This window comes from Meriones unguiculatus, chromosome 10 (genome assembly GCF_030254825.1).
Source record: "Meriones unguiculatus strain TT.TT164.6M chromosome 10, Bangor_MerUng_6.1, whole genome shotgun sequence".
Taxonomy (NCBI): domain Eukaryota; kingdom Metazoa; phylum Chordata; class Mammalia; order Rodentia; family Muridae; genus Meriones; species Meriones unguiculatus.
In genome coordinates, this window is record NC_083358.1 from 8574402 (window position 1) to 8583117 (window position 8716).

The following is an 8716-nucleotide window of genomic DNA, read 5'->3' on the forward strand; positions in this document are numbered from 1 at the left end:
GTCTACCTTTGCCTCCTGCGTGCTGGGATTAAAGGAGTTCACCACCACTGCCCTGCTTAGTGTTTGTGTGTGTGTGTGTGTGTATTTGTTTGTTTGGTTAGAGGCAGTAACCAAACAAACAAAAAAGTGTGTGTAGCCTTGGCTGTCCAGGACTGGCCTTGAACTCACAGTTCACATCTCACAGGAGATGGAGAGATCTGCCTGCCTCTGCCTCCCCAAGTGCCAGGATTACAGGTGTGCGCCACTGAGCCCATCTTGTTTGGCTTTATTCGGGTCCTGGGGATTGAACTCGCCTTCGTGTTTGCATGGGACATGCTTTACGGACTGAGCCATCTCCCAGCCCCTCCACAAGATCTTTTAAGCTGTTGTACAGGGATGGGGGACAGCCACAACCACAGCACACTCTGGCCCTGTCCTCTCCTGTGGGTGAGACAGCCGCCATGACTCTCTGTGTGGTGCACTGCCAGGCGGTGAGGGTGGCCGGCTGACTAACTGGGTGAAGGCACGTCCCTAACCCCTGCCGTGTCACTTTTCCACTGTCGTGACAAAAATGCCTTAAGGAAAGATTCGTTTGTTCTTTCCTTTGTTTTTTACCCACAGTTTCAAGAAGTACATTCCATCATGGTAGGGAGGTCACAGTGGCAGGAAAGTGAGGCGGCCGTCACATTGTACACAGTCAGGATGTCAGGAAGCAGAGAGAGGTGGCCGCTGGTGTGGCCAGCTGATTTCTCCTTTTTAGGAAGCCCAGGACCCCGGCCCAGGGCATGCTGGACCCATCTTTAGGCCAGTTCTCTTTTTCTCTTTCCACCTCAGTTAGCCCAGATAACCCCTCAGAGAGAAGCACAAAGCTTTGTTTTCATGGAGACTCTAACCCTATCCTGTCAGCCATCGCATCTGAGGGTAGATCCTTATCTGGAAAGACAATCTTCATTGGTCTTAAGCCCCTGGGGGTAAATTCAGCCTGGGCCAACTCTGGGTCCTGGTTGTGGGGTATCCCCCAGAGAAGACTGCCTGGACACAGGTCTAAGCCAATAGAAAGTCTTTGCTAGCCAGCTGATGGCTACACTGTGTGTTCCAGATCCCAGTGTACACTGAGCCTTTCTCATGTTCTGGGTTGACATACTTCAGTGAACAAGAACAGTTAGCCAGAAGCAGAACTACAGAAGGCAAAAAGCAAGGTTAGTACACTTAGAGACTTTCCCAGAACCGTGGACTTTGATTGATGAGGCCTTTGTTTTGGTTTTGGCAGGTGTCTCCATGCTGAGTTTTACAGCCTGAACGGTACTTCCACCATGGAGTCAGTTGTGCTAATGTCTCAGCCAGGGCCCTGTTACAGTTCTGACTCCAGAGCTGGTGATGTCATCAGAGTGACAGGAGTGGAAATAGGTAAGCGCCGAAGCTGAAGTGTCACCAAGGAAGACCCGGGACCACCCAACCCCGGGAGAAGCTAGAAGGACCCTGCCCCAGAGCTGCAGAGGGGCTGTGGCCCTGCCGGCACCAGATTTCGGGCTGTGACTTCTGGAGTGGAGGAATAAATCCTGGGAAGCCTTGAGGTGTGTGGGTTGGAGATGGAGATGGCCCTGAGAGCTGGGCCAGGGGAGGGGGGTGAGAGCCGAGGGTGGAGTCTGACCAGAGCTGTTCACTGTTACAGCCCAGAGCTGGCAACAAGCGACAGAAAGAATACTGGGGTGGGAAGGTATAGCAGGGGCAGGGCTGGGGAGCGGGGAGATGGGGATCCTCCAAAACCGGGTGGGTATGGAGTGCCATAGTGAAATCTGCACACTAATTTTAAAAGGGGGCTAGGGTGCGGTGGGGGCTGGAGAAATGGCTCAGCAGTTAAGAGCACTTGCTCTTCCAGAAGATTCCAGATCAGTTCCTAGCTTCACGTAAGGGAGCTCACAGCTGCCTGTAACCCCAGCCTCTCCAACACCCTCTTCTGACCTCCGTAGCCTTCTGGCTTTTACATGGTGCATACACATATGTGCAGGCAAAACACTTAGACATAAAATATAAATTTTGTAAAAAATAAATCTTTGAAAAAAAAAAAAAGAAAAAGAAATAAGCAGGATGGCCTGGTGGGGGTGTTCAGTGGAAGTGATTGGCAGGTGACTTAAGGGCAGACAACCGAGGATGAGGAAAAGGGTCCTGGGGAAGAGCAGACTCAAATCACAGAGGGCACCGCCAAGGTCAGAGACAAAGGCCTGGCAGTCTGGGCCACGGCTGCGGGATCCCCTTCCCGTGTGGACTTGCTCTCCAGACCTGTTCTGCTACGAGCACTTCTCCACAGCCTGCTGACATCAGTGGCCTCTCAGAGTTCTCATTCCAGCGGGAGGGACAAGCTCCTATCTGTTCATGGTGATACCAGGGACCCAGTGAAGGTGCCCCAGGACACTCTGGAGCCCAACGGGTAAACACATAGCTCGGATGCCTGGATCCCTCCTCCTCCCACAGCTATAGGCATCTCTATTTGGTCATAAAATCACAGGCAAAGGGTCATCTTCACTGGGCTGACCCTTCTTTCATAGTCCTTAGTAGCCACCATAATTGTTGACACCTGACATAATGATGTATCTGTTTACCGAAGGGTTTTCACAGGTAGAAGGCAGAAGTCCTTGGCTTTGAGGACTTCAAGAAAACTTCTAGATGGTAGACATATAGATGAAAATCTCTGAGCTCTCTCTTTACATGTCCTCCCCAGGCCAATGTCATGGTGTGGTAGGAATTTGTGGTTCAGCATAAATGGCTCTCTCCTATGGGCCGGAGAGATGGCTCACTGGGTCACACGCTTGCTATGAAGACTGAGGGCTCAAACTTGGGTCCCCAGAACCAAGGCAAACCATGACACAATAGCCCGCATCTGTGACCCCAGCACCCCTACAGCAAGATAGGAGGCAGAGACAAGGGAATCCCCGGCAGCTCCTGGAATAATAAGAGCTAGCCTGCTTTACCCAGGGGTGAACCGGAGATCTAGTCTCAAAGTCAAAGGGGAGGGCTGATGCCCAAGGTTATCCTTTGACCTTCACCCACACCAGCACACATGCATCCCACTCTCCCACACAGAGATGAAGGAGAAGGTGAAGGAGGAGAAAGAGTGGCGGCAGGGATTAAGAGAGACACCTGTCATTGATCTCCGGCCTCTGCATGCTCACGCTCACTCATGCATGGACACATATGAATACACACGCATGAGCGAAGCAGGTGGCGTTGGAGAGGAAGAGGCCTTCTGCAAGGCTTTGAAACATGTGCCCATAAGGCACTTGCCAGTCACAAAGGAGAAGGGGTCAATTGCCAGGGGGCCAGGGAGCCAACGTAGCTGTCACCAGGAAGGGACAACAGTGTCCCCTGCCCAGGTCAGAAAGAGGCATGGAGGGCACATGTCACCTCAAGGGTGTTCCTGCCTGAAAGCCCAGCCTGAGTCTCAGTCCTGTGGTGTTGAGCTTTCTTAGGGAGTCTTTCTATCCACCCGCAAGGAGGGCAGTGAGTGACAGACCAAAGAGACGATTCCACGCATGTCTGGTGTGATGAGCTGGGGAGCATGGCTGCCCCAAAGGCAGTTACATCCCCGACAGTTCCCACCCAAGTGTGGATGATGCACAGATGGAATATCCATCCTGGGTCTTCTCCTGACAGCAGTGGCCACCTCACAGTGTTACACAGTGGGGATGCCGGTCACAAAGGGAAGGTGTCCCCAAAAGTCACTGGCTGATTCCTTAAAAAAAAAAAAAAAAAAAGTAGCCATGAGGCATCGGGAAGAGATTACAGAGCATTCCAGAAGGAAGGTCACCAAAGATGCATCCCAGTCAAATACATCTTGCCATCCTGAACTCAGAGGAAAATACTTTTGCTTTCTTCCGCAGAGGGCATCATGGGGCCAGGCGGGTGCAATGAGCTCTGTGGGTGACGGTTCTCGGCAGCTTTTATTATTGGACATTGTGCTCTAGTTATATGAGAGAGAGGCCCTGTGTTTGGGGACATGCACACATGCACACTGAAGTTTATAGGGGCAAAGGAGAGCGGGGGGGGGGAGGAAGGAGGGAGGGAGGAAGGGAAGGAGAAAGAGAAGGAGGGAGGGAGTGTGTGAGAGCCGAGGGAGGGGACTAGTAGAGGATACTTGTGGCTCAGAAGGTTGGTGCTACTGCGCTCCACTTGCGGATTGTCCTGAAGATGCCATGGAATAGTTAGCACAGATGGGGGGTGGGGTGGGGAGGGTGGGAGTGGGGGGTGGGGGGGGCCAGGCCAGAGACAGCATGGTGGAGACACCTGCATGGTAGTGGTCCATTCTGTTCTGATGGGGGTGAAAGTCACCTACACCCATGCAAGTTGCCCAGTGGCACAGAACCCGCACGCTCGCCCCGCAGCCAGGCCGTGTTCCCGCCTCTGATGTCACACTACAGCCATGTAGGACGTAACTGTTGGGGAAACAGTTCCCCCTACGATTCCCCACACCTGCTTATTCTCTCTGCCTCTGGAGACCTGGGGCCATCTTGACACCATTTGGTAGCCCTATAATTATTCCAAAATAAAAGTTCTTCTGTGGATCCCCCAGAATGCCTCTGCCCACCCATGTGAGCTAGAGTGATGCCAACTGTCTGTCCCCCATGGGCTGTCATCCCACGAGAGCCAGGCAGCATCTGCCTTTTCCCCATGGCACCCCCAGCCCCTGGAAGAGTATAAGCAGTAGGTGCTTATGGTCTGTCGCTAGATAAGCAACTGAGAGAGCTGTGGCTAGCCTTAATGCAATATGCAGCCAAGGATGGAGCAGAACTCTTGACCCTCTTGCATGCACCTCCTGGCTGCTAGGATAACAGGTATTAACCAAGAAGCCGGTTAATGCCATGCTGGGGATTGAACCCAGGGCTTTGAGCATGGAATTATCTACCAATTAAACTACATACCCAGCCCAAAGAAAGACTACCACTTGGACAATGCAGGAAGAGCAGGCACCAGCGGCCTGTTTAACCAGTAACATTGGGCAGATGTCTACAGAGAGTCAAAGGATGGAGGGGCTGGATGGTGGCACCAGAGGCAACCCGGCAGAATAAAGCCTGGCTCTGTGCTCAGGTTCTGCTCCTCCATGCACTTTGGCACCCCATTCTACAGCACAGGAAATGATATCAAACAATGAGGAGCTCCACCCAGGTCCCCTAGGTCTCTCCCTTCCAGGTTTCAGCTCCATCGCCCCATCCATTGCCTTGGTGTTGGTGGCTCCCCCTCTGACACCCTGTCCCTGAAGTTTGGGAGTCATCCCTGGGATCATGTGCAAGCTCAGAAGGTAAAGTGTGACCTGCCTCCTCCACCCCCTCCTTGTCTGCCAAGGCCGCTTCCAAGCCTCATGTCCAGACCTTCTATGAACCAGAGACAGGTTCCAAGATACAGTGTGGCTGAGTAACTACCATATAGCCACAGTGAGAACAGAGGGAAAGTCAGATTTCATGGCCCTGGTGTCTACAGACTATAACCACAACACCTCCAGTTGGACTGATATGGGGTCATATCAGTCCATCTGTGTGACAGTCCACCCATCCATCTGTCTGCAAACCCAGTTCAATGACCCCTCCTATAGGCACGGTAGGAGGCTGGGAGTCAGGGTGAGAGTGGAGGTGAACATGCTCCATGCTGATTATTGGGTCCCTCCTTGGAAGCTCTCAGTCTTTTTAGGAAGGCAGATCTGACCTCTTGATCAGTTGCTGGTTCAACGCCGCTGTCAATGACTACTGTGCGGCTGGAGGGATGTTGGGGTCAGAGATGCATGAGCTCTCAGTCCAGGAGAAAGGCAAGGATTACAGTGTCACCATGCAGAACCTGAGAAGAACATGGTGCCATGTTGGTCTCTCTGGGAGGCCCAGGATAGGGTGGTGGCAATGGACCTGATGGATGACCTTGCAGGAGTCTTGTTGGGGGAGGTGCACATATCCTAGGTGAGAGACCATTACGTAGGCTCTTGGTTGGCAGGCAGGCAGGCAATCAACAAGCTTTCTCTTGGCCCGCTCTGGAAGCAGCACCTTTGGAGGTGGCTCGCAGGCCTTCTCCAGCAAAAGATAAGCATCGCAGCCTCCATGTGACAGCAGGGCTGAGCTCAGCTCCAGCTAGACTCCCAGGGGACCTCGGACCATATCTCAGCCCATCTCAGCCTCTCATCTGCAAAGGTATCAGTCCACATGGGGCATACAATATCGCAAAGGACCCATGAGCATCCCTAGTCTGGAGAGCCTGGGGGACCTGACTGGGTTGGCAGGTGTGCTTGCACAGGAAGGAGAGCTCAGGGCCTCAGTCATGCGCTGCTGTGATGGGCAGAGCTGATGTTTGAGGATGAGCTCCCTCTCTTGACTCCCACGGTACATCTGTGGTGCTGAGCCGTGGAGGAGATAAACGTTTCCATTTTGGTCCCAGGTGTGGGAAGTGGGACTGATTCAGAAGGGCCACAGCAGCAGACTATTTGCCTCATGCTGTCTACCAAAGGCTCTGAGAGGAGCTCTTTGCCAGCTGCAAACTGAGGACTCTGGAGAGAGAATCAATACCAGAGCCCAGGGAGTCAGGAAGATCTCCTGAAACAAGTTGGAGATCTCCTGAAACAAGGATTGGACTGGCTCCAAGGAACCCGACGACTCTAACCAGCAGGAATCAGTTAAGAAAGAAAGCTATGCTCCCTCTCCCACTAGCCCTTTCTCTCTCCTACCTGGATTGGGGTGGAGTATGGAGAAAAAGATAAAGAATGTAAATAAAAGAACTTTTAAAAGTACACCAACACTGAGCCATGCTGGGACCTGGCCGAGGAAGGAACATCACTGCTCCTCAATGGAGAAGCCGTTCGTGGGCGCCTGCAAGCTCCAGGCTCCTCCATGAGTCTTTGGGCTGCAGTGTACGTTATGTTGGTAAATTATGTGTTTTTTGAGCTTGTGGAAGGTGGAGAGTGGGAGGTAGGAGGCCTTTGTTTCCTCCCAAACCTCCTGTTCCAGGTTGGACTGGACTCCTGGATCTGGACAGCCCCCTTTCCAGCTCCTTTTTGATCCTGGGCCAGTTGCACATGGCCTCGGGTGGTGCTGGAGTAGACAGAGGGTGGAAGGCACCTGAAGGGGGACCCACTTTCCTGCAGCTACGGGGCAGGAGTCACCATGGCAGATGAGACTTTTCAGTGATATGTCTCCCTTGGAATCGTGCATGCTCCTGTAGGTAACCCTACCCCCAGTCCTGTAAGCATCCTAGTTTGTTTTCTGTTGCTGTAATAAAACATGGACCAAAACCAACTTAGAAAGGAAAGGGCTTATTTGGCGTATTACATACTCTTATTACCTATTCTGGGTCATAGTCTATTGAGGGCAGCCAAGGCAGGAACTCAAGCAGGGCAGGAACCTGGAGGCAGGAGCTGATGCGGAGGCTGGGAAGGGGTGCTGCTTACTGGCTTGCTCCCCACGGCTTGCTCAGCCTGCTTTCTTATACAGCACGCAGGTCCACCAGCCCAGGGGTGGTGCCGCGGCTCCCTAATGAGATGGACCCTCCCACATCAATCACTAATCAAGAAAGTGGCCCACCGTTTTGTCTGTAGGCCACCGTGATGGGCCCATTCGAGGTTCCTTTTTCTAGATAACTCTAAAACAAAAACAAAACAAACAAAAACAAAACCAACCAACCAAACAAAAAATAACCAGGACAGTAAATAAGAACAACAGACTCATTGGTGGCCTTATTTCTTTAGCTGTGAAATATATGTGTGTGTATATACATGTGTGTATACATATACACATGTATATATTCATACATGTATGTACATGTAAAAACTTACTAAGACTGGTTCATAATCTTAAAGGGTCAGAACTGTAATCCAGCAGTTTATAATTTGCAATGTGTTAGTAATAAACTGTTGACTTCCCGGAAGGAACGTCCTGACTGGAGCCTGGGTAACAGGAGCGGGAGGCTTCCTGTGGTGTCCCAGTGGCAGCTGATGGCGGACGGCACACAGCTAGTGACCAGGTATGACACTGCTCCGCAGTTACTCGTGAAATGACAGTCAGCCTGCCCCTCCACGCTCCCTGTCTTCCCAGCTGGCTGGGGCAGCATTCCTTCATCTAATGGGCGTTGCCATCTCCAGACACCTGTTGGACCACTCTGAGTGTGACCTGGTGAGGAGCTGGAGTCTCTGTGGGCAGCAGAGGCAGGCTTGGGGTAGGTGTGGATTGGGGAGGTGGCCGAGCTTGTCCCTAGCTATGAGATTTAGGCACAGGGGGCATGGCCACCATGGAGCTCCATTGTTGCCGCTTTGTGACTGTGGCCTGCTGGACTTTCTCTCCCTGGTCTCGGAGTCCAGGGCAGGATTTTTGCAGGATGCAGGTCCAAGGTGGTTCTAATAGGCCTGTACCAACCCAGAGGATGTGCCCTTTCAGCTTCCTTTTTTATTTTTTCCGAGACAGGGTTTCTCTGTGTAGCCTTGGCTGTCCTCAAACTCACAGTGATCTGCCTGCCTCTGCCTCCCTGAACACTGGGATTAAAGTCCCATCAACCCAGCTTTGGTTCAGCTTTCAAACAGGACAAACCCATTGAGCAAGTCTAAGCCAAAATTAGGGGAGCTAGATACTGAGGACCCCACAGTTACTGCCTGCTGCCAAGTGAAACACTGTCAAGAGCTCTCTCTCTCTCTCTCTCTCTCTCCCTCCCTCCCTCCCTCCTTCTCGCCCTCCCCTAGATTTATCTAGCCTACCCTCTTTTCTCCTGCGCTCACTAC